This window comes from Typopeltis vanoorti, chromosome 1 (assembly GCF_054136105.1).
Source record: "Typopeltis vanoorti isolate ZY-2024b chromosome 1, IOZ_Tvanoo_1.0, whole genome shotgun sequence".
Lineage (NCBI taxonomy): Eukaryota > Metazoa > Arthropoda > Arachnida > Uropygi > Thelyphonidae > Typopeltis > Typopeltis vanoorti.
In genome coordinates, this window is record NC_143549.1 from 27,576,305 (window position 1) to 27,599,639 (window position 23,335).

Consider the following 23,335-nt stretch of genomic DNA (forward strand, 5'->3'; position numbering starts at 1 on the left):
TTTTTTAATTAATGTATTATTTTGAAAAGAATATATTCTCTATGTTATTTTTATTATTTTTCTTTTAATGAAAATAAAGAAAATTTTCAATCTACAAGAAGCTACGAGAGATTGAGTAAAGCAAATCAGTAACCAATGAGCGCAGGCTGTGACGTATACAGAATCATATATCATACTCAGTACATTAATATATCGAATTCAACGTATCTGGTGCTTTTGTCTTTTAGTGAGAAAGCGACTGCTTTCAAATCTCGTCTAAAACGTGAATAATCCTTATAAGCGTTTTTCATCTAAGTTGAGTTAGCTATTCTCGTGCGAAAATGAGAGGTTTTTTCTTTCCCTTGAACTCTTGATTTCATTGCGTAAAAGTAAGGCAATGAAAAGCAGAATTCAGGGGAAAGAGAAATGCATGTAATTAACAGGTATAATTGACTGGCTTTTTTAAAATTATTAATGACAGCTCGTAGCAGAGCGTGACACGCTGTAACTTTTACAGTAACACCGTCAAATCACACGCCGTTGAAACGACTTGTATTGACTTGCAAGCTTCTCACTAATACTTTTCGTTAACAAGATATTAGGCAAATAATTCGCCTTTCATTACTGGGGAAGAGTAACCTTTACACACTTAAAGAATCTCTTCAGTTATTATGTCTTCGCTAATCTAAAAACGGTGGTCGCCATTTCGCTTGAAGTTCACGTAAGTGTTTCGTCCAATTATACTCCAAAATTATATTCACTGTTACTTCCGATTCGGTGTTTCGTTATGAGCTAGATCGAAGGACAATCCATTACGACTTGCAGTCAACATCTTAATAATCAATTATTCACAAGAGAAAACATCATTGACCAACGGTAATTAAATCTCTCTCTCTTATCAAGTATTCATTATAACCTTTTCAGCATTTCATTTATAAGAATTATTACCAACCTTGAAATAAAGCAAATAAGATTTGTTTTCACTCAGCAAAATGCGTTCGTAGACGAATGGTTAATGCACTTACTCTCCAACTGTCAGGCTTCGGGTTCGAGTCCCGCTGTGGACAGGCATGGAATAACGTCTTTAAGTGGAGATAAATTTCATGTCCCACCGTTAAGACTACTAACCCTAAAACCACTATTCCAATACGAGTAGTCGTTAAGACTACTCCATAAATATGGGGAGGAGAGGAGATCCTGTTTGACAGGGTTTAAAAAAATTCCTTAGCCTACCCAGGGGGTTTTACCATTTCGCTTGCTTAACCAAATAAAAAAAAAAAAAAAAAATTCCCATTTGTTCGTGTCTCTTATTATTTTCTTGATTAAACCAAAAATCTGTGGAACTGAATCTTGTGATTATAATTAAATAAATAATAAATATCTGCGTACTTTCTCAGTAATAATATCCATGAATGACGATAGATGGACGAAAAAGAAAATACTTAATAGTCGACTAAAAGAATTTTTACATATTTGGTGCGGATAAGAATTTCTTCTTTCAGTTCAAACGTGAGTTTTTAATCTCACAAATCGGAAAAATCGACAGTGGTGCTCTCACGATATTCATACCGTAATACTTGATAGGATTAAGAACACGAAACCCAGGTGGTGTCAGTGGTCTACCGCATTCTTGGCATTCTCGCGTGCAGCCAAATTTAATTGAACTTCGTAATGGCGAAAAATGTATCTATCCTGGCTGCGTACCGATTTTCAAAAGTCATGATCGAAAGTGATATGTCTGTTTTTTCTAGGTTGGTAAATTAAAAATAAAGCCAGTGGATTTTATCAGCTTTATCTATTTTCTCAATAAAATTTTACATTTTATTGAGAAAATAAAATTTTAAAAAACGTCGCCATATTGTGTTGCTAATCCTAATTAGTATTATGCACGTATAGTATTTACTGGAATATGACTCACCCTCGCATATATCTCGCCTCCCTGAATTTACTTTACGAAAAAAGAAATTAAAAAGTTTCACATATTTCGCACACTTTTTACGCACACGAAAAAAGTTTAAAACTTTAAAAAATGGGAAGTGGATATTATTATGACAGTTCCAGATCTTTTGGAATTCACTTGAAGAGAATCAGCATTTCAACTCAACAATCATTAGCTTGCCTTTGTTGTTGATTTGCAGTTGCAACGAAAAGACCTTCATTCTCATAGCAGTAATCCCCAACATTGGCTTCCTGCTTACATGTATAATTATTGTTGATTAATTTTGAATTTATCATTCTGTCAGTTTTGCAAACAAACACTGCATTATGAACATTCATGTATACAAAGTCTGTTGCCTGCATTATATTGGAAATAATGATTATTCTAATATGTTAATTCTTCACGTGTCAGCGCTATTTAGGCAGTATGTGATTAAACAATCACGCGACGCACGAACAATGACAGCAATTATGCTATGTTATTAACATAAGAATACCAGAATTTGGTTCTTCTTTTAATTTATTCTTTCAGATTATTTAGATTTCGTTTTATTTAGTGCAGAGTGAAAAACTCTACAGAAACGACTGGGTTATTGCTGCTATTATTATTTATTAATTAATTATAATAATTACTATCCAAATAACACACAACGTAGCAACATAAAGGCGAGTGAAAAATCAAGGTTGAGCACACTCGGTATTTAATGACATTCCTTGTGACATTCATTAATAACTGAAGTAGCGCGTGGGAGGCTGTCATCCTGGGACGAGAAGTTTGAATATAATTGGTCTCATATCAAATCTCTGGGACCACTTGCGGTTTCACGAAGCAAGCTACGCATCTAAATGAGACACACAGCAGCAGCAGCACCATCTGACGGTGAATAATTAACCGAAATTAACTAATTTTCTCGTTTGAGTCGTTTAATTTAAATTAGATCAAAAAAAAAAAAAACTCGGTAAAATTCAGCGAATTAAGCGATGGTTGGATAATAACAGAGTTATTCATTAATAATCCAACATTGGCTACGTGTATAATTATTGTTGATTAATTTTGAAACTCTCTTTCTGTCAGCTTAAAAAATAATCAGTAGAATGAGGTAAGTGAAGGCAACAATGTAGTTGTTCATCAGAACAAGTTATTAGTTACTCAGCAATTATTTAATAATCAAAACACTGGTTTCTTTCTTTCGCGTATAATTATTATTGATTGCTTTAGAATTTCGAAAGCGGGTGATATACTTAAAAATACTGTTTTTTTAACCGTTCAAAGTGTAAAATTTAAAAGTGAATTTCATACCCATTTAACGCAAAGAATTCGGAGGGTAGATTAAAATCGCGATCATTCGCGTAAGGTCTAGGTTAAGTGTGGCGTTCCGACTGCAGCCACGGGGTACCTATATTAGGAAACTTAATAATAGAAGATCAATATCGACCATTGTCAGACCATCACATTTGTCATTACAGTACCATACGATGCCCTTGAGAGAGAGTCTGTTACGCCCCCTTGCGGCAGAGTGTTCTAGTGACCCAGAAAAGCACATCGCGAAGCGGAGAAAGCTTGGCTGTCATCTTCGTATGTTCTCTATACACTTGTATCGTTAATTTTGGCCAATGGGGGCAGAATGAGCGGAGGGGGAATGAGCGCGCAGGTGGTACTAGCTTAGCTGTTGCTGATGTTCACCGTACCTTCATAATTATTGTCGCCAAGGGAAAGTTGGCGACACCGCGATATGCACATTAAACAAGTTGACAATCATGATATGTGTGTGTGGTTGGTGTCCCTGTTGTCGCGCACACCCTGAGGTCGAAATTCCAGTGATACCTACCCCCTAGAAATGGTTTCAATCCGTAATTTTTTTGGAAATATAATTATTTTGGTTTTTCTCCAGTATACTTTTTTTTCATACTTTTTCTAATTTCTAAAGTGGAACGATTGTTTACATCAGGTGACACTCTTCTGATGAATTAATAATAAATTAAATTTATATATATATATATATATATATATATATATATATATATATATATATATATATATATATATATATATATATATATATATATATATATATATATATATATATATATTGTATTTTTATTCATTTTTACGTACTCCAGTAACCTTGCTCTAGAGCAGGGTTTCCCAAACTGTGTTCGGCGAGAAGTTCTCCTGGAATTTGTCATTTAGTTTTCTAAGCATTTTTCATGAATAAATATTTTATAGTGGAAATAGTTTGAGAAGAATAATATTCGTGAATATGTTGAAAAGCTCAGACCCATAACGCCGGGGAGAGAGGATGACAGTTTCTTCTTTCTAGTCCAAGAAGTTATGTATAAAATCAGATGCAATGTTCAAATTAAGATACTTTTTTAAACTTCTTCCCTATTCATTCTCCCTCTTCCTGGCAAAGAGGGAGAATGAATAAATTTACTTTTAAGAACTTATAGCACAATAAAGATTATTTGACGCTCTCATTACTGTAGTTGATATTTACGAATGAGTCGGAGAGTTAGAGAAGCCATCAACACGGCACTCGTGTACCATTCGCAAATCGAACTTTGCATAAATGGACTGTCGTGGGTAACCTCGGTTTCTTCACCTCAGAACAGTGAGTATTGAGGATGGGCTAAAAGTAACATGATCCTGGAACTCCATTCTAGAGATCAAACTTGGCAATTTTTCAAGGGAATCTCAGACTCTGTCAATCAGGGAGGTGATTATTATATTGTTCTAAAAACGAGTGACGAAAATCATTTACGACCAACTAAAGATAATTGTGAAGGTCGAAAACATATAGACTCATTAGAATCATTCCTGTTTTGTGACCACATTTTTATTAAAAAAGACTTGATATAGACTCATTATCTCTGATTTGCAAAGTGGAGACCCTATCCACTTTGGTGTGGATAAGCTGCATGATTGTCAGAGTTAAATCATCCAGCTGACACTTTCTGCTTTCAGAGCACTACAAACAAATATAATTTTTTTTTTTCCTTTTTAAGTTTCTCTTGTAGTAATATTATGGCTAAGCGAAAGGTTAGGAAGAAATTAGAAACTTGTTAAAAAGAATAAATATCTGCAGACATTAAATTAAAGATACCAAGAAATTATATTCTTGGTTTAATCCTTTATACAAGTGTAAGCAAACAAAGTTTGCGCCTGAATTGTCAGGACTGGGGCAACTCGTGGTAAAGGTGGGTAAGTTCTCATCACTTGCCTTAGTATCCCATAATGTCCCATAATGCAAAGCATATCTCCTTGCGGACATGTATAATGATATTATTGAGGTCTAGTCAGACCCAGAGGTGATAATAAGGTTGAAGTAATGCAGAAGTCATATTTCTATATACGAGTTGCCAAAAGGTGTCACACCTTATTATTAAAATACTCTGAATTAGAGAAAGAAGTTGGAAGTTTTTCCACTTGGTTATACTATAAATTAGAGATGCCAAGAAATTATATACTGTACTTGGTTTAATCTTTTATCCTTTTGGCAACTCGTATATGGAAATGTGACTTCTACAGTGATGAGAATGTATACCAACTTTACCATGAGTTGCCCCAGTCCTGAAAATACTTCAGGTGCAAACTTTGTTTGCTTACGCTTGTATAAAGGATTAAACCAAGAATATAATTTCTTGACATCTTTAATTTGTAACATAACCAAGTGGAAAAATTCTCAACAAACACCTGCAGACATTTTTAGGGAAATACAAAAGGAAAGTTGGTACGCAGGACAGAAAAGATGAAGAATGCGGAAAATAATTATCCTGTAAGTTTAAGCTTGAGCTGCAAATATCTTTCCTCTAAATTTTTACACCGATTCTGATAAAACGTTGTCATGATAATATCTTAGCAGTCGAAACGGAAGTCTTCGTAAATGCACGAGAACTGATCTGATAATAAGCAGTCGTTAACCAATCTAATTGGCTTTTAATGCACAAGGTCAATTTCCATCCCGGGATCCGTTCAAATGAGTGTTTTAAGATGACACGTTATCTTCACATCTTGGATGTCTGGTTTTCCCTCACGGCTTCCTGCTTAGATTCTAGTTGTGTATAAGTAAAGTTACTCCTGCTTAGACTGACAACGACCCTACTTTTCTGGATACATAGGTGACTTTTCATTTAAGATATTTATTATTTACGCTAGGAAAGATCAGATACATCTCATGTTTTGAGAAAGAGGAAGGCAGTGCATCAGCAAAATTGTGGGTTGAATGCGAGGTCAGGTGAGAAGATTGTTTGCATATAAACTGACCTCGCATTTAATGCGAATATTGAGTGAAAAACCAGAACTTTGCGATATTCCAAAATTTCGAAAATAATGCTGCTTCTGTCATCACATGACCAGAAATCCATCATTTTCCAAAGTAAATGAAAGAAGTAAATTTCATTTATTTTCAAAAATAAATGAAAATTTTCCAAACGTTTTCGGATCAATATTCAGAGAAGGAAGACAAATGTGAGAATGGTTGCTTATTTCTACTGTTAATTAAATAGAGTTACAATTTATACACGACTATTCACACTATTTTGAGCAGATAGATCACTGATCTCTCTTGATCGGCTTGCATCTGTATACCTTCAGCGGCATACAGATGCAAGCCGACTCGATAGGTAGATTTGTTTGTCAATTCTCATGTGAAGACAGACCACATAAAAAAAAAAAAAAAAAAATCAAGCATTCAAGCCTGCAATAAGTTTCCAACATACATTCCAGACTTGAGAGCGGAGGTGTTTCCCGTGTTTCCAGTTATTTTGCCATAAGTCATTTTCGGTTTTCTTTTGACTTGGTAACAATTGCAGAACAACTCGGCAAGAACTAAATAACTACATCAAATCATATTAGATTTTTCCTTTTGTATTTCATGGTATACCTGTACCTTTCTTGCTCTTTTCTTTACTTTTCTTTTCTTTTCTTTTTTTTTTTTTTTTTTTAATAAATGAACTTAATTTTCTACTTTCGTATCCTATTTTCAAAACTAATGAACCATAAAAATTTAAGGTAGACTCAACTGACACACTTGGCATTCGTAGATAACGTAAATTGCAATGGAAACATGCTCATAAACTAAGTTGCTCATTTCCGTACTAAGTTCTCATCACATCAGGATATCAACATTTCACAAGCGATTGCATATTTATTAGAAACATATTCAACTCCTTAGGCTTTAAGTAAGAGGGTTTCAACTCTTTTGGAAACCCTCTTACTAATACTACTAAGGTAGCTGATCTGTTTTGTTTCCTCATCTCCTTAAATAATAATAATAAATTTGTTGAACACATCCCGAACTGGTATTTAAAATCTCAAAAGCTGTAATGTTTGCTCCAGCCAAAGAAGGGTAATAATGCCGTTATTCTTTGAGCTGTCGACAGTGTACTACTACCCTGTCATTACATTCATGGGTAAGCACTATAAAACGGACGTACTGGTAAAGAATTATCCTTGGTAAGGAACATTTGACACTGTAACAGTTCGCTTTCCTGCCACAATAGCCGATATCACCACATCATGGTCCTCTACCCCCTCCCACTGCTCTCTCTCTCTCTCTCACACAGACTAGACATCCCGCAATTGAGGAACTTACTTAAGGAATATAAGAATGGATGCAACTTTTTCTTTCTTTCATTTGCACCTACATGTTAATGTTTGAGCCAATTTTTGATTCAAATACGATCATTGTAATGCCATGTTGTATTTATGTCCCTTAGGTGTTGATGTTATTAAAATAAAATTGCTACTACCTTTTATTCCCCCCAAGGAACCAGACGAAGCCATTTATCCCTAACAAACGTTTTGTGAAAACTGATGATCAGCCAACCGCACCGCCACGACTTATTAATCAGGTGACAGCTGGTCCAAGGCTTTCAGCAATTTTCATAGGCAGTCGGGAAGAGATTATAACAGATAACTAACGTCATCACATGATCCTTAACCACTCGTATAATATCGTCAAAAATGGTGTAAGTTCTGAACCCTACTTGCCTGTGCCAAAGAGTAACTAGCTCGAGATCAATAATAATAATAATAACTAGAGAAAATTCTTTAGTCGGCGAACAGAATCGATATAACAATCTTTCTTCTGATGGTCTAGCACTGTTGCAGCAAATCCCATTTTCACAGGGCTTCGCAGTCACCTCATTACTTTATTTTAATTATTTAATTCTCATTTCAGTATTCACACTGGTAATGGATTCCAGTAGTTGTTAAATGAGGTGATGTTAATTATTCTGGAGAATTTTACATATTAAGGATGTGCCTACCATATACAAAAAGATCGACACGAACAAAACATTTAAAAGACAGATTTTAAAAGCAATTTTACAACCTGTACACGTTTCATAAAGTTCAGATTTGTTTATACAGTTCATTTTGTTTCGAAAAGAACGACAGTAATAAATTCTTACCGAAACAGACGACTTAAGAGTAAACAGCTGCTTGATAGCGGTGTTGCAACTGTATAAATAACTTCTACGTTTAAATACATTTTGGAAAATTATAGAGACAACTACCGTGTTTTAGTAATATATATATATATATATATATATATATATATATACAGGAAACAAGCTGCAGTACAATCTACATGCTTTGCTAAAGTTACTCACCAACCGTTACAACAATTATTGGCCTGACCTCTGGTGGGAAAAAAAAAGATTACTACATCAACGCTAGAGTCTTATTATTAATATTATCTATTGGTTGCAAAATTTCATTGGGCTGAGGAGCAACAAGTGTATATATATATATTAAAACATGATTATACATATAAATTCCAACACCAATTGGTATGGAATGGTTTCCAATACTAGCTGACGTTTGTCTAGAGTCCCGAAGTATGCTAGATACTAAATATTAAGTAGGCTGACTGTGTGGCATCCAGATTCTTGGAATTTTCATGCCACCATTATTGTTGATATCTGGTTTATCAGAATTTCGCAGGCTTCTTTAAATTTTCTTTCATACCAGGTTTTTGTGTGGTGTAAAGAGAGGGTACTTTTCTCGTCGATTTGGTGTAAGGTGTTAAGAGCGTGATCTGAGAGGCCTGCTTCCCCAAATTGGTTATATTTAATGTGTCTTATGTGTTCACTTTTTTACGTATAGGGATTGTACGTCTTGATTCACTGCACCTGTAACTTACCTGTACGGTAAGTTACAGGTGCAGTGAATGCAATACACTCCAGGATGTGTGCCAATGGGAGGAGAGGACCCTTGAAGGAGTTGAATATGTTTTTAAGTTTAGTTTAGTTTATTAAGTTTTAAATTAAGTTTTAAATTATTAAGTTTAGTATGTGGTTTAAAGGTGGCATTGAGATTATAATGGTGTAGGATTCTGTTGATTTTTTCTGATAGCCCTTTAATGTATGGGATGGCTATGGTTTTACTGTAATCTAGATTCTTTTTTGGTGATGTTTTATGAAGTATAGTATTTTTGTTATAGCCATTATTTATAAATGTGTCGCTGATGATTTTTAGTTCCTGTTTCAGAGCTTGCTGGTTAGAGCAAATTGTTATAGCTCTGTTTTTAAGGGTGTTAATGACTCCATATTTTTGTGATGGGTGGTGGCGGTATGAATTAGCATGTATGCATGGACCAGTGTGTGTCGGTTTGCGGTAGAATAGACTGCCTGAAGGAAGACGTGTGACCAGTGTATCCAGGAACGGGAGTGAGTTCTGATTTTCAATTTCGATAGTAAATTGTATGCGTTCATGTTGTTTGTTCAGGTGGTTAAGGAATGTGTTTAATGTTTGTCGCCCATGTGGCCAGATAACGAACACATCGTCCACGTATCTAAGCCACACTGTAGGTTTTAGAGTGAAGGAATCAAGAGCACTTTGCTCAAAAGTTTCCATATAGAAGTTAGCAATTGGGGGGGGGGGAGATAGTGATGAGCCCATGGCCGTACCTTCTTTTTGTAGGTAAAATTTATTTAATTTGCTACACGAGGTAAGTGGAACGTAGTACGTGGACAAAGAGGGCCGTGATGTCGGGCGAAAATTTGTTCCGTAGGAGAAGAATTGTGTCTTTGATTGGGACATTTCTGAAAAGGGCAGAAAAGGCGAAACTGACTAAATGATCATCTTTGTCGAGTGTTATTTTTTTTTTAAATTTTGTTTATAAAGTGTTGTGCGTTCTTTATATAGGAGGGGAATGACTTACCAACTCCTTGAGTGTTGATGCTAATTTCTTGATTAGGTGGTAATTAGGGCTATCAGTTCCTTCCACAATCGGTCGAAGCGGCACATTTTGCTTTGTGTACTTTCGGGACACCATATATTCTGGGGGAGTGGGCGTAATGGGGTATAAGTTTTTTAAACACGGTTTTAAACACTCAAACACAGTAGTTGTCTCCATAATTTTCCAAAATGTATTCTGATCACCGTGTAAGCCTAAAAGAAAGGATTCTACGTTTTAAAGTTAATAACTTTTAATTTTAGCAATTCTTTAGCGTGATATTATTCAGAAAGACTCAAACGCCTTCGGCTTCTCTGAAGCCAGAGGTTTGAAAATCGAAGTAGCAACATCTATTCATTATAAATAAGATTCTGTGCCATTTTATTCGGAGGACAGTTTAAAAAGGATGCTATCGCAGGCCACATTTCATCGCAGGCAATAGTTTTGGTACCGATGATCCAACAAATCGCTTGTTGGAAAATATTTTCTAAATGATACATTTGTTTTTATTATTTTTTTTAACTCGATCATTAGAATGCTCTGATTAATTCGCGATTCAATTTTTTGCGAGTGAGTTGACGCTTGCGAAGTTTGTGTAATTTGTTCCCCATACCTGCCAAGACGATGTGTTTTTGGTCCTTCATCATCAGTCAGTAGAAAAGGGAATATTATTAAGGAGAACGACATGGGAAATTGTCCACAGAAAGTATACCACCGAAAGATGCATAGAATCTTCAGTAAATTAAAAAAAAATCCTAAAACTAAGTAGCGCGATGCGCTACTAATCAATGTCCGTTTATTGTTCAGCTTCACTTCCGAATTAATTTCTCTGCTTTCTCTTCAATTACATTTTCTTCTCCTTTTTGAAACAACCTCCTCCACTCTGTCTATCCCAAGCACTACAATCTTCAGCATTCAGGACCTCGGTCCTGAATGTTTTTATGCATACTCGTGTTCCAGTCGATGCCCAGTGAGCGTCTCTTAGCAGAGAACGTAATACCAACTATGAATTTCGGAGATGGCGGTGTGATGGTATGGTACTGTCTTTCCTGGTTTGGCCTCCGACTTCAGTTTGTGGTGCGAAGAACATTGAACTCAGAGAGGTATCTGAACATTGTGGACAGTGTAATACCACCTACTTTGTGGTGTTTCTATGCAGCTTACCCTTGCCTCTTTTAGCAAGACAATGCACCATGCCATAAAGCTGCTGCTGTAACTAAATAGTTTGTGGTCATGAACGACACCGCACTTGACTGGCCTACAGAGAACTCTTATTACAACCCCTACAGAACATCTGTGGGATGGATTGGAGCGTCGGGTGAGGTCACGGGACGTCCTTCCCACAACATTCCTGGACATCATTTCACACCTGCAACAAGGATGGTCCAAAATTCCCATTGATCGCAATCATACCCTTCTGGAAAGTATGCTCAGTAGGATTGCTGCAGTCCTACATCTTATTAAGGTAGGCGCGGTGCCCATTTGTCCCTCACACTATAGTGTCCATTGATTTCTTTCCAAGCAGTGTAGCATGTGTGGAATAGAAATTTCAAATTGATCAAACAAAAGTTATTTATTATGTAAAGCCAAAATATAAGCATTTTAAATCGCTTAAAATGATGTTGCAGCCTAATACACCGAAAACTGGATAACGTTTAAAGTGTTTGACCCTTCAAATAAATGTGTTGCAGCTTAATAAAGAACCTTTTCATTTTCTTAACAAATGGACCTAAAAATATAAGAGGAGATGCCACTATTTTATGTTTCCCGATGGAAGAACAACCGCTGGGGCTTGTGCTGATAGTAAAACATCTGTTTATTACAGTTATTAATGCATGCGTTTCTGTGAAGCTTTTTGTTGAAAGAAAAACTGCCTCCTTCTACAATCAACTAATTTAATGTACTGTGAACGCACCTTAATGAGGTTCTTATCACCACGGGCTATAAACTTAGACCTTGTGTTCAGTGGCTGACATGCAATCCTAACCTGGCAAAGTCGTGATCTAATCCTAAGGCTGACACGTTATCTTTGCGGCCAAATAAAACCTAACCGATTCGATGCGATCTAGTTCATACTTGAACAAAGAGAAGCAGTAAAAAGTTCAAAGCGATACTTTGTGCGAAAATAATGAGTTGAGCCATTGATTCTCTTTGTTGACCTTGTGGTGTCAGACAAATAAAGAATGACTGCACACGCTGCTATTTCCGCCGTCATATGGGCGAGGTCGAAAGGCCGTGATTTTCATAATTCCGATCGATATTTTATCCACCATTTCTTAGGAATGGATGATGGCCTCGAGAGTGCTAGATCTGTCACCTTCATTCCTTTACAGTAGAAAGGGACGCCAGTTAGACAGCCGTAATTTTTTTTTTTTTAATTGAGGACGGAAATCGAAACACTGACTGGTTGATCTTCAAGGATTTGTGTACGTGAATATGAACTATTTAAAGGGAAATTCATTTTCTGAGTGTCGGCATTGCCACTCATTCAAAGAATTAATGGAAATCCATTTTCTTTCTTTCTTTCTTTCTTTTTTTTTTTAAATAGCGAAAAACAGTGATGAAATGTTTTAGGGGCTAAGTTGGACTCCTTTTCAGGAATAGTCTCTCCTTCGAGATAACTCCTTTGAATTCCTTGTGTACTCCATTTATGGAGTATACTTTTCCTTCTTATGTAGTGTATATCTTTTGTTTATATCCCACCTAAATAGGTGGGATATAAACCAGCTTGTAAATACAAGTATAATTACGTCTCTAAAACATGGCGATGACATATTTTAAAATCTATTATTGGAATGTTTTCCAGATACCCTGAAGTTGATAGTGGCTAGCTCGCGGAGTTAGTTATTACTAGTTTACCTTCAGTACACGGATGAATACAGTTGTTGCATTAAATAACAAGGGAAAAAAAAAAGCATCCATAAATAACTCAAAACGCCTTCGGTGTCAAGGCCAGAGAGGCGATAAAGACGTTGTAACCCTAGTCGGACATGCTTCTATTTGAGCGTGAAGCCTTGCTCGGTTGACCATGCGAATGCAGGTGGGCGTTCGCTCAACAGTTCCACTAACGAAATAAGAATATTGCTCTCCCATAGAAAGAGAGATCGATGCTCATTTAAACAGGTATTGGTTAAAGAGAATCTTCTTATAGCAAAGGATATTTAGGTGTTTTAAAGGAATCGAGTATACCGCCATATTTTATTGTTATTTATTTAAAATCGGTTTGTATCTTAATAGTTAATAGACAGTGCCATTATCGATGTTATGCTTTTTTGATGTGCATTTTTTGTTGCTCAAAATGTTTAAATCAATTATTAATGGAGTTCTGTCCTCGTTGTGGTAGCGAGGACAGAACTCCATTAATAACTCCTTTGGTACATTAGTACCCTGAGTGGACTAAAGATTTTTCTATTTTTTTAAAATTAATTTTTATTTATTTTTATATAATAGAGAAACCCTACTCCAGAGATCAAACATTGAACGTTTTCAAACCACTTTTAAATCTCTAAAAAGCGGAGGTGGTTCTCCCACCGGGCAGTGCAATCCCACCTAAAGACAGTCACATCATCCATGCCCAAGACAGATTTGAAACTCGTAGCTTAAATGGAGTTAAGTTTCATTAATACAATGTGAAGTATTAAAATATTAATACTTAATTAAAATACTTAGTATCATTTAAAATATTTACCTTTTCTGCTGATGCATAAATAACGTATAACAATATCCTTTCCAATACCGTATTTTTCGGACCATAAGACGCACCTTTTTACATAGAAATCGACTTGAAATTGGGGTGCGTCTTATGGTCCGAAGGTAACAATAAAATACGAATCTTTATACTGTACCGAAACTGTTAGCGAAGTCCAATTACTGGCTCAATATGTTAATATAATTAGTAAGTACGCCACTGAAGGTAGGTACCTAAGTTATCTTGCTGCATTTGGGTGAATCACCGATTTAGAGCGTCAATAGTCATTAGTGTATAAACATATGTGCTTTTGTACGGTTCATTTGAATTATTTTTTATAAGTTGTTAAAATTTTTATCTTAAAATTAGAAAAAATGAGTGTAAAGCAAAAAAGACTTTCATATAACGTGAGTTATAAATTAAATGTGATAAATTATGCAAAACAATATGGAAACAGAGCAGCAGAAAGACATAAATTGGTCCACCACCAACAGAAAAAATGGTTCGCGAGTGGAGAAAACAAGAGGAACAATTAAAACTGCTATGTAAACACAAGAAAGCATTCCGTTCGCACCTAGAAAAATGGCCAGAATTAGAAGTACAAATGAAAAATTGGGTAAAAAATCATCGAAACATGGGAATATCTGTTTCTACGAAAATTATAATTTTTGAAGCGAAACGATGGGCAACTGCTAATGGAATTTTAGATTTTACCGGATCACCGTCTCGGTGCTTTAGATTTATGAAAAGACACGGGTTATGCATGAGTACAAAAACCACCCTAGTCCAAAAAATGCCGGCTGACTATGAAGCTAAAATTATAGAATTCCATAGATTTGTCATAGCGAGAAGGAAATTTAACTTTGAGCTCAATCAAATTGCGAACATGGATGAAGTGCCTCTAATTTGATTTTCCTTCAAATCGTACAGTAGATTCAAAAGGCACCAAATCAATAGTGATCAAACAACAGGTAACGAAAAAACTCATTACACTGTAGTTTTAGCTTGTTGCGCGGACGGAACAAAACTACCCCCATGTTAATCTTCAAGAGAAAAATTACCGAGAGATCAAATTCCTCGTGGCATTATTATCCACGTTCAAGATAAAGGCTGGATGGACGAAACGGGAATGAAATTATGGATATACAAAAGATATGGGAAAAACGTCCAGGTGCGTTGTTTAAAAAACCTGTGATGTTAGTGTGGGATCAATTCAGAGCGCATAAAACAGAATCAACCAAGAAGCTTCTAAAAGAAAGAAATACAGAATTAGCTGTCATTCCTGGAGGCCTTAGAAGTCAATTACAACCCTTGGATGGATCTATTAATAAATTATTCAAAACATTTATGCGGGAAGAGTGGAACAAATGGATGGCAAAGCCAATCACGATGTTACAGCAACAGGACGTATGAAACGGCCAACAATTTCAGAAGTATGTACCTGGGTGGAAAATTCATGGGACGCTGTGACAGAAGAGACGATTATAAAGTCATTTAAGAAATGCGAGATAAGTAATGCGATGGATGGTACCGAAGATGACGCAGTTTTTGAAGGGAGTGACAACAGAACGGTGACATTAACGAGACGAGTGATGATACCGAGAGAGAGTGAAGATGAACTGAATATTGCTAATAAAAATGATTGTAACAATAAATAAAAATTAAGTAAGAATTTAAATATCTTTATATAATAAAATATTTTTTTCTAAAAATCGTCTCATAAATTTGGGGTGCGTCTTATCGTCCGAAAAATACGGTAATTTTGGCGACTATTTCGTATTATGGCTTCATTCTCGTACCGTCACACCATGTAGTTTTTTAATCTTATTCATTCTTTCGTATACTATAAGAAAAATAGAATGATCTGATCACATCTTTTTCTGCTCGCGTGTGTTCTAATAAATTTTGAACAGAAACTGAATTTTCGTTAACTTTGCACGAATATTATGCTATTAATATTCTCTCTCTCTCTCTCTCTCTCTCTCTTTTCAGTAAATCATCCTAGCTATCAAACTTCGCGATGTTTGATAGGAGGAAAAAAGGAAGACAGGTGCCTTAAAATAGTCACAGATCTCATTTCTTTTGTAATTGGTTTGCTTATTTGCTCTTATTTTGCTTGTCATAGCCAGCCTGGTTGGCCAAGTGGTTAGCGTATCCGCTCTCTAGCCAAAAGGGTTTGAATCCCTCCTTGGGCATGGGTGTTTGTGATTGTCTGTGAAAATACATAGTGGTGGCGGTGGTGTAGTTCGCTGCAGTTGGTGGATTGAGTGGTGGAGACATAGAGTTGTAGAGTAGGTGTCCTCCTTCGATGAGTCCTAGGACTTCTTGGAGGTGTTAAGTATTAATAATAATACCGTTTCATAATTTGTGAACAGTTCCAAAATTTAGTTTTTTTTTATTTCTCCTTTATCTTCCGTTTATTATATTTTAGTAAAAGCTCATATTACGAAACATTTGTGAAAAATTACTTAAGTATTTCGTATTGAAGGATTATAGTATTTGTGAACTAATTATTAAATATTATTCTTAGAATATATAAATATTTTATTGACCACTTTTATGTTGCTGAATTGAGACGCGATAGAAAAATGGAAAATTTCTCTTGATAGCCTCGCGCTTTCGGAGTCTATTTAAATTATTTTGTAATCGAGAAATCTTTAGCGGTTATAATGTTTTACATTCTTCTTTAAAACGGACAGCGTTGTTTCCGTTTAATTAGTGGAACAACTTAATTGAGGAAGATTGATGTTCACAAAGAACTGAAATCTGTTTAACTAACTATATTGAGTCTGAGGAACGATAATATTTCTTTTCGGATGATATCTAGACCGGAAGCATGCGATTGGCAATATAACAGATAAATTTCTCCTGTCCACCCCACCATCAATGTATTTGTAACCTGCTTCAATTGTTACTAAAAGCTAACAACTGTATTATTATTAATATAATATATTATTTTATATCATTTTCATAATTTCTTTATAAAATCGGTCTATTCAGCGAAATATAAAATAACCAATAAATTCAGTATCTCAAATACCAAACTTCAGATATGAATGATACTCTCTTAATATGCTCACAGAGACAGAACGAGCAGCCGACTCGAAGAGGAACACGTGTTGTTGCATTAAGTCGACTTCCGCGGATTGAAAGCTGAACACTGTGAGAAATTAAAAATGCATTTCGATCGACTTTTGCAGACTTGTTTGAATATGGGGAAACTTCAGCTGACTTTATCTACAACCTTTGAATCTCTTCACTGCACGCATGCCTTGATAATAAGTCGTTGTGTCACTGTGATGTCCCCTAATTAATTTTACAAAAAGTAATCTGGTAAACTAATCAAGGATTCTATGAAAATAACAGGATTAGCTTTCCGTTAAGAACAAAAATGACAGCAATCCTAAATTGTAAGAAAACTGGAGATAGTTTTGTAACTTAACCGTGTTATTTCAATATGAGTTAAGGGACCAGGGAGTTAGCCAAGGTTTATTCGGTTTCTCCCAACAAATTTTTAGTATCCCCCCCCCATACACACTTGAGAGGGTTGATGCACCCTTTAAGGATTTAGTACCTTCTGGTATGCTTTTCTTTCTCCTCACTGTATCCTTTCGCCGCATGCCTAAGAAAGTGCTTGAATACTTACGTGTATTAACTAGATGTCACTGGAAACAGGATCTCATAACCGAATTAACATCAAAATGACTAAGAATTCATTTTTCTCCCCTCAACTCTAATCAACGACATCACACAAAAGCTGTTAATTAAACTCGACATTTACATGTTCAAACTCGAAAATTACATAAGTAGTTTATTTTCATTACATGTCATAAACATAGCATTAAATTTTTGCGTGAGTTTTAGAGAAAGGCCATTTTTTTTTTTTAAGTTCCAACGCCCTTTAATCATAAGGGACTGAGTAACTGATCAGTGAGTATAATGATAATCCAGTAAACAGATTATAATCAAAAACGAAGCCGAGCGAGTGGTTGCAACATATGGGAAATTAATTGCCGGAATATTAATATGAGAAAGTGTGTCCAGCCAGCTAATGCTCTCTCGTACAGCATGCACTTGCCCAATGAACCTGTTGTTTTCACCTCCGACTGGCTTTTTTTTTTTTTGCAAAGTGGCTATAACTTATAGAGAGCATAAAGGAAGTTCGGTCTTAGAAACAACATTCTAATCCTCTTAGCGAACGTCACTCTCCATCCCCTAATCCAATGGAGCTGGTTTATCACGTGGCCCTGACTATTATCGACCACCTTACTGCACTGACACACTGCTCGCGAGCACTTGGCTATTCCGGCACTTAACCGTAGCTAAAAATAGAACTGCAACTGCCATCCGCGCGTTGCTCGCTATTCCTTCCCCCTCTCATGCCCTCCCCCCGGACTGTTCTCCCTTGCTCTGCTCTGCTGCCGTCTTCTACCTTCACCCCGGTTCGAGTAGCGGTGAGATTGCGTGGGGTAGTCGGCGTCTTCGCGTCTTGTTTTGTAGTAACTTCTGTGTGATCGACTGAGATGCGACAAAAGTGCACGCGCTGTACAATGTGGCACCGTTAGTTATATTAAGTGGTCTACATACATTAACCAGACTAACTTTTGTGCAGTTGTCTCCTGAGGTGTGGGAACGCGAAAGTCTAGTTAGCCGTAAGTATTTTTACAATAAGTTATTGGCAATTGAAATAAAACCCTTAAGGTACTCTTTCAACAGATGGCGCTGTTCTTGCAGAACGTTTTGTTTTTAGATAATGAGGATTGTACAGCTTGGTTTTTCTGTTTTTCATGCTAATTGACTATAAAAATATTGTATATAGGTTGATATATCGTTGTATGTTTATAAAGCACGAAAAAAAAATCTTTAGCTCAAATAGCGGTATAGTTAAGATCCGTAAGTCGTAAAATATGTTTCATTATTCATGCCAGTACTTTTTCATAGAATGTATTCTGTGCGTAGAGTGATCACCTTTGTCCATGAAGCAGTGTAACACGTATAACATATCGTGTGTGTAGGCTAAAGATAAGACAAACAGAAGAAATTTGTTATTGTTTTTGAACAATCGCATACTGTAATTTCTGCACGATACCAATTGAGGAGCTCGTTTCAGAGGATAAAGTTAAGATTGATCGAGAAAGAGTAGTGACAAGGTCCACTGCTTAACGTGTTTTGAAGGGAAAGTAGGCTGCTGGGAGGTCATGATGTCACTATTAATAGTTCTCATATGCAGATTATCATTGGCGGATTCGTTCTTTCTTGGGGAGGGGGTGAAACTGCGTTTCTGGGAGAAAACAACCTGCTACCTTTGTCCAAGATATCAGGTTTTGAAGAATAAGAAGTTTTGATCTCAAACTGGCATCAGCTGTGGTTTCCTCTCCCCCTCCCTACTGCTTTGGAAAGGTAAAGGTATGAATCAAGGAAGTAAAAATCTGTTTATGATGTAAATGTGTTATAAAAGATAACACCTGCTTTCTCATTATACATAAATATAGCCAAATACAGTACAGACATGCCCCCCTACCGCTGTTGAATATATACGCAGTAAACACGACGGATAGCATGTTCTCTCGCAAGGACTGTAAAAGTCATAGATATATGCACAAAATAGTGATTTTTATGTCAACAAAATGCGCACACACACGCGCGAGATATCACAAAAACCTATAACGTAATAGGGATTGTGTGTGTGTGGTATAACTAGAGCTTTTGCCCGCCAGGGGCGGACCCTGAGTTTGCCGCCCCTCTCAATACACGTCAAAAATAATACAAAAAGTCAAAACAACGTATAGGGAAATAAATTAAAACACGATGTTTATTTTTGAAGTAAAACTTTAATTTCAACATTCAAAAATGTTATTTTTCTTGCTTTTCTGTTAGCAAAATCGTCGATGACATTGGCGAAATCTATTTCATAGTAATGTAGGTAATTCTTAATCAATTTTATTTAGAAAAACTCCTCTCACAAACACTTACAGCAATCGTGAGGAAAATTCGCAGCAGTATTACAATATTTGGAACTGAGTTCTCGAGACTGTATTTTAGAATTAACTGTAAAAGTTCTTCAAAAATGTTCAAAGTGCCGCCCCCCCCCCCCCTAGCTACGCCTCTGGTGTGTGTGTGTGTGAGAGAGAGAGAGAGAGAGAGAGAGAGAGAGAGACAGAGATCTGTTGATGAGTTTTGTGAAGAGCTGAAGGCTATTTATTGGGAAAACAATATGGGAAAAGCTATTTCAATGAACAAAAATAAATGACAGAAAGAAGAGGATGAGATGACGATATGATATGGCAATTTTAAAGCTGAACTTGGGATGGATGTTGACTATCTGCTCGATATGTTCTTACATATTTATAGGAAGATCGAGGAATTGAGCTAGCCAGTAACATTCTTTTACTGTTGAGCAACATGCAAGAAAATGCCTCTAAAAAAGACATGAATCACAAGAAGCCTGTAGAGAAGGAATTGTAGGGAAAGGGGTTCTGAAGAAGAAAAAAAAGATTTATTAAGCGGACTGCTATGTTCTGGCTACCATAGTTAGGCTTCAGTTACACCACCCGAACTGCGAGACTGGTATGCTAAGTTGGGGGCAGATTTGCAATTTTTAAAGTGCTAGAAACTGTGTAGACGTGATGCGTTTGTGTTCAGCATAAGCTTACATGTGAGAGTCAATCCAAGAAATTTAAAGTAAAGTTTCTTCAGGGAATAACGATCCCGGAAGAGTTTTCTTCCGGGAAATAAGACAGGATTGCGATTCCGTAACATTGAAATTCTCTAGATTTTCTTTGATCGTCGTGAAAATGGTAAGGTGAAGTGGTTAAGACATGGGTTATGAAGCATTTAGAAACGTGAATCATGTAGGGGCTGCTGATATATAGCTTCTCTTACGGAAACCAGTTACACCTTCCCGTGATTATCGCCTGTTTCCATAATTGGTATTACCACCTCATAAATATATCTTCCATAGGTGGAGGAAATGCTAACTAGATCTTTGTTGCAGATAACGTTCGTTACCAGGTTAAACACCACATCTTTGCTTGGAATGATGTCGGTGAAGTGGGCTGTTGTCATGTTTCGTCTTCAGATTAGGATCTCGAGTTTCTGTTTCACCCCCCCCCCTCTTTCTTCGCACAGGTGATGGATGGCCTTAAGGTGCACGCTCTGTACACCTTAAACAGTTCCCCAGTCTGGCCTCTAGACAGTACACAGGATCGAATCTGTTGGTAATGCTTTGGAAGGTCAGCTGGCGAATACTCTACCATGGTGTTTCTGGTGGAAATCAGAGGATATCACCATGCAAGACACATTTATTAGATTTGAGTCTAGGCACTCCTTGTGTGGGAACCATATCCACAAATCCTTCATCCTTATTGCATACCCAATCGAATATATTTTTCTATATTCGACTGCCATGAAAGTTATTATAACAAATGATTAGAGTCACTGCAGTAAAAAAAAAATAAAAAATGCAGCAAACACTCTAAAATTGCAGAAAGAAAGAAAGAAACAAAAATATACTCCCGGAATTTTAGCAGAACAACAAAAATATCATACCAGAAAAAAAACTTCCGCAATGACGTGCACCACTATTTAAGGCTTCCAAACCCTTCTGTTATTCATCACCGAAATTCAAATGGCATCCGCTATGATTTACGACTCACCTGAACTTTCCACATTACATCTGGGATGATAAGAAAGGAAGAACATGAGCCTTTACTCAGTGCCAGAAATCCGATCTGCTTTGACTGAAGATTTCCTTCTCTGGTGCATTGTTTTCATTTTCTGCTTTTATCGTTCTTCTAACTTCGAATACTTATTCTGTTTTTTCATTCTTTAGCTCTAAAAGTTCATTGCATGCGCTTGAATTTCCCGAACAGTAAGATAATCGTCCTTGGAGATCTTATCATTCATACATCGCATTTTTCTTACTTCGCAAACGAAGCATGAAGAGAAGCAGAATCGCTGTTATGAGAAACTTAACAGAATTTTTTTTTTATTTCTCTTTTCCCATAATCTAATTATTGTTTGCACTCTCCTGATTCAAATACTTGCTTAGATTAAATAATTAAAATCATTCATGTTGGAATGAAAGCCTTTATATCCCCCCCCCCTCATCCCTTACCTTAAGTTCGAGTTCTCTAAAAAAAAAAAAAAAAAAAAAAACGTGCCAAAGCAATCCAAGACAAAAAATTCACAATACATCCATTAGTACAAGTTAAAAAAAAAAAAAAACTTCTCGCTAATACAATACAACAGCTATAAAAAATATCAACAAATTCTAAGTAGACTTTGTAAAGACTAAATGCATAAGCTTTCCCACTTCTCGAATGATTGTCGGGCGTTCTGGTCCCTCTCCAAGTCTGTTGCGTAAAACAAGGCTCTACCAAGTTTCTCCTCTCTGATTGAGTAATGTTAATGTGCTAGAACAAAAGTGGGAGAAAAATTCATTTCCCACTCTTGCTCAGTACATTTGAGGTTCGTGAGAAAAACCACCAATATGATTTTTCTCACGAACCTCAAATCCTATTCAAAGGATACACTTGATCAATTCTTATTCCTTCTAAAAACCTTGAACTTCTCAAATGATTAAAGCTTCAGGATCTTCCATTATCATAGGAGTAGCGAGGATCCAGTGAACTTGAACGCTACCAAAACGTCTTCTCTTATCATATAAAAGCGTCCACTCCAATTACTGTGACAATATTTACTGCACTCAAGATCAGACTTTTTATTCAAGATCAGATTTTTCTTCTGAGGCTGACGTATATCTCTGGCCTTTCTTGATACAAGCAATCATTTTCATAGCCTTCAGAAGAAAAAAGAAAAAGTTCGTACATTTTTTCTGCTCAAGGCTCGGCTTCTCATCTGTTCAACTTCTTACACTTTAAAAATTCTGAAATTTCACATCTAAGTGCATCGTACAACAAATCCCACATCCATTGCTGTCTCGGCCTCCAAATATTCTCTTTTCTTTTAAATGGTACTGTTCTTTACGCCTGCGCACAACTTCGAACACTTTATAAATTCCAAATCATCTCGACCTAAGAATACTCCTCTGACATTTGAGATGCTTCAAAAACCCTCCTAAGAAAGCTTGATACTGTCCAGAAAAGAGAAGCTCACTTAATAGACCTGACCAACTCCTTACATATACTTTCTAGTAAACGCCTATTTCTGGATTATTCTCTCTCTTTTAGTAGATTTTGCTCCACCGAATGGGCCTCCACCATTCTCCAATTTCCTGTAATCTTAAAAGAACACGAACTTGTCAACCTCCATTCTTCCCCTTTAAAACTTATCGCCAAATTCTAATCCTCTTCTGTTCTTTGAAATTGCTTCCCCTGTGATGTTTTCCCAATCACTGAACTCTCCCACTTTCTCTCCCCTTGAGAGAGAGAGAGAGAGAAACATTAACTCTTCATTCTTTCTTCTTATCCACTTGCTTAAACACTGCTGTATCGGTAGGATTGATGTAAAACATGGTTTAGCTTTCGTTGTATCAAATCAACTTCCCATTCACCTCTTCCACTCTTTTTTCTGTTCTTCGGAACAA

At 36.3% G+C, this 23,335-nt stretch overlaps 1 protein-coding gene across 3 annotated transcripts in view; it reads left to right on the forward strand.

The window, feature by feature from the left end:
• The window catches only part of LOC150109855 (histone deacetylase 4-like), a 579,471-nt gene that overhangs the window by 70,512 nt on the left and 485,624 nt on the right, over positions 1–23,335 (forward strand). The window contains exon 1 of one of the 3 annotated variants that reach the window (XM_090397014.1): positions 18,329–18,440. The exons of the other annotated variants lie outside the window; for them this stretch is intronic. The gene's annotated coding sequence lies outside the window, so the exon portion shown is untranslated. Of the gene's footprint in view, positions 1–18,328; positions 18,441–23,335 lie in introns of those variants that run through there. 3 annotated transcript variants of the gene reach the window in all.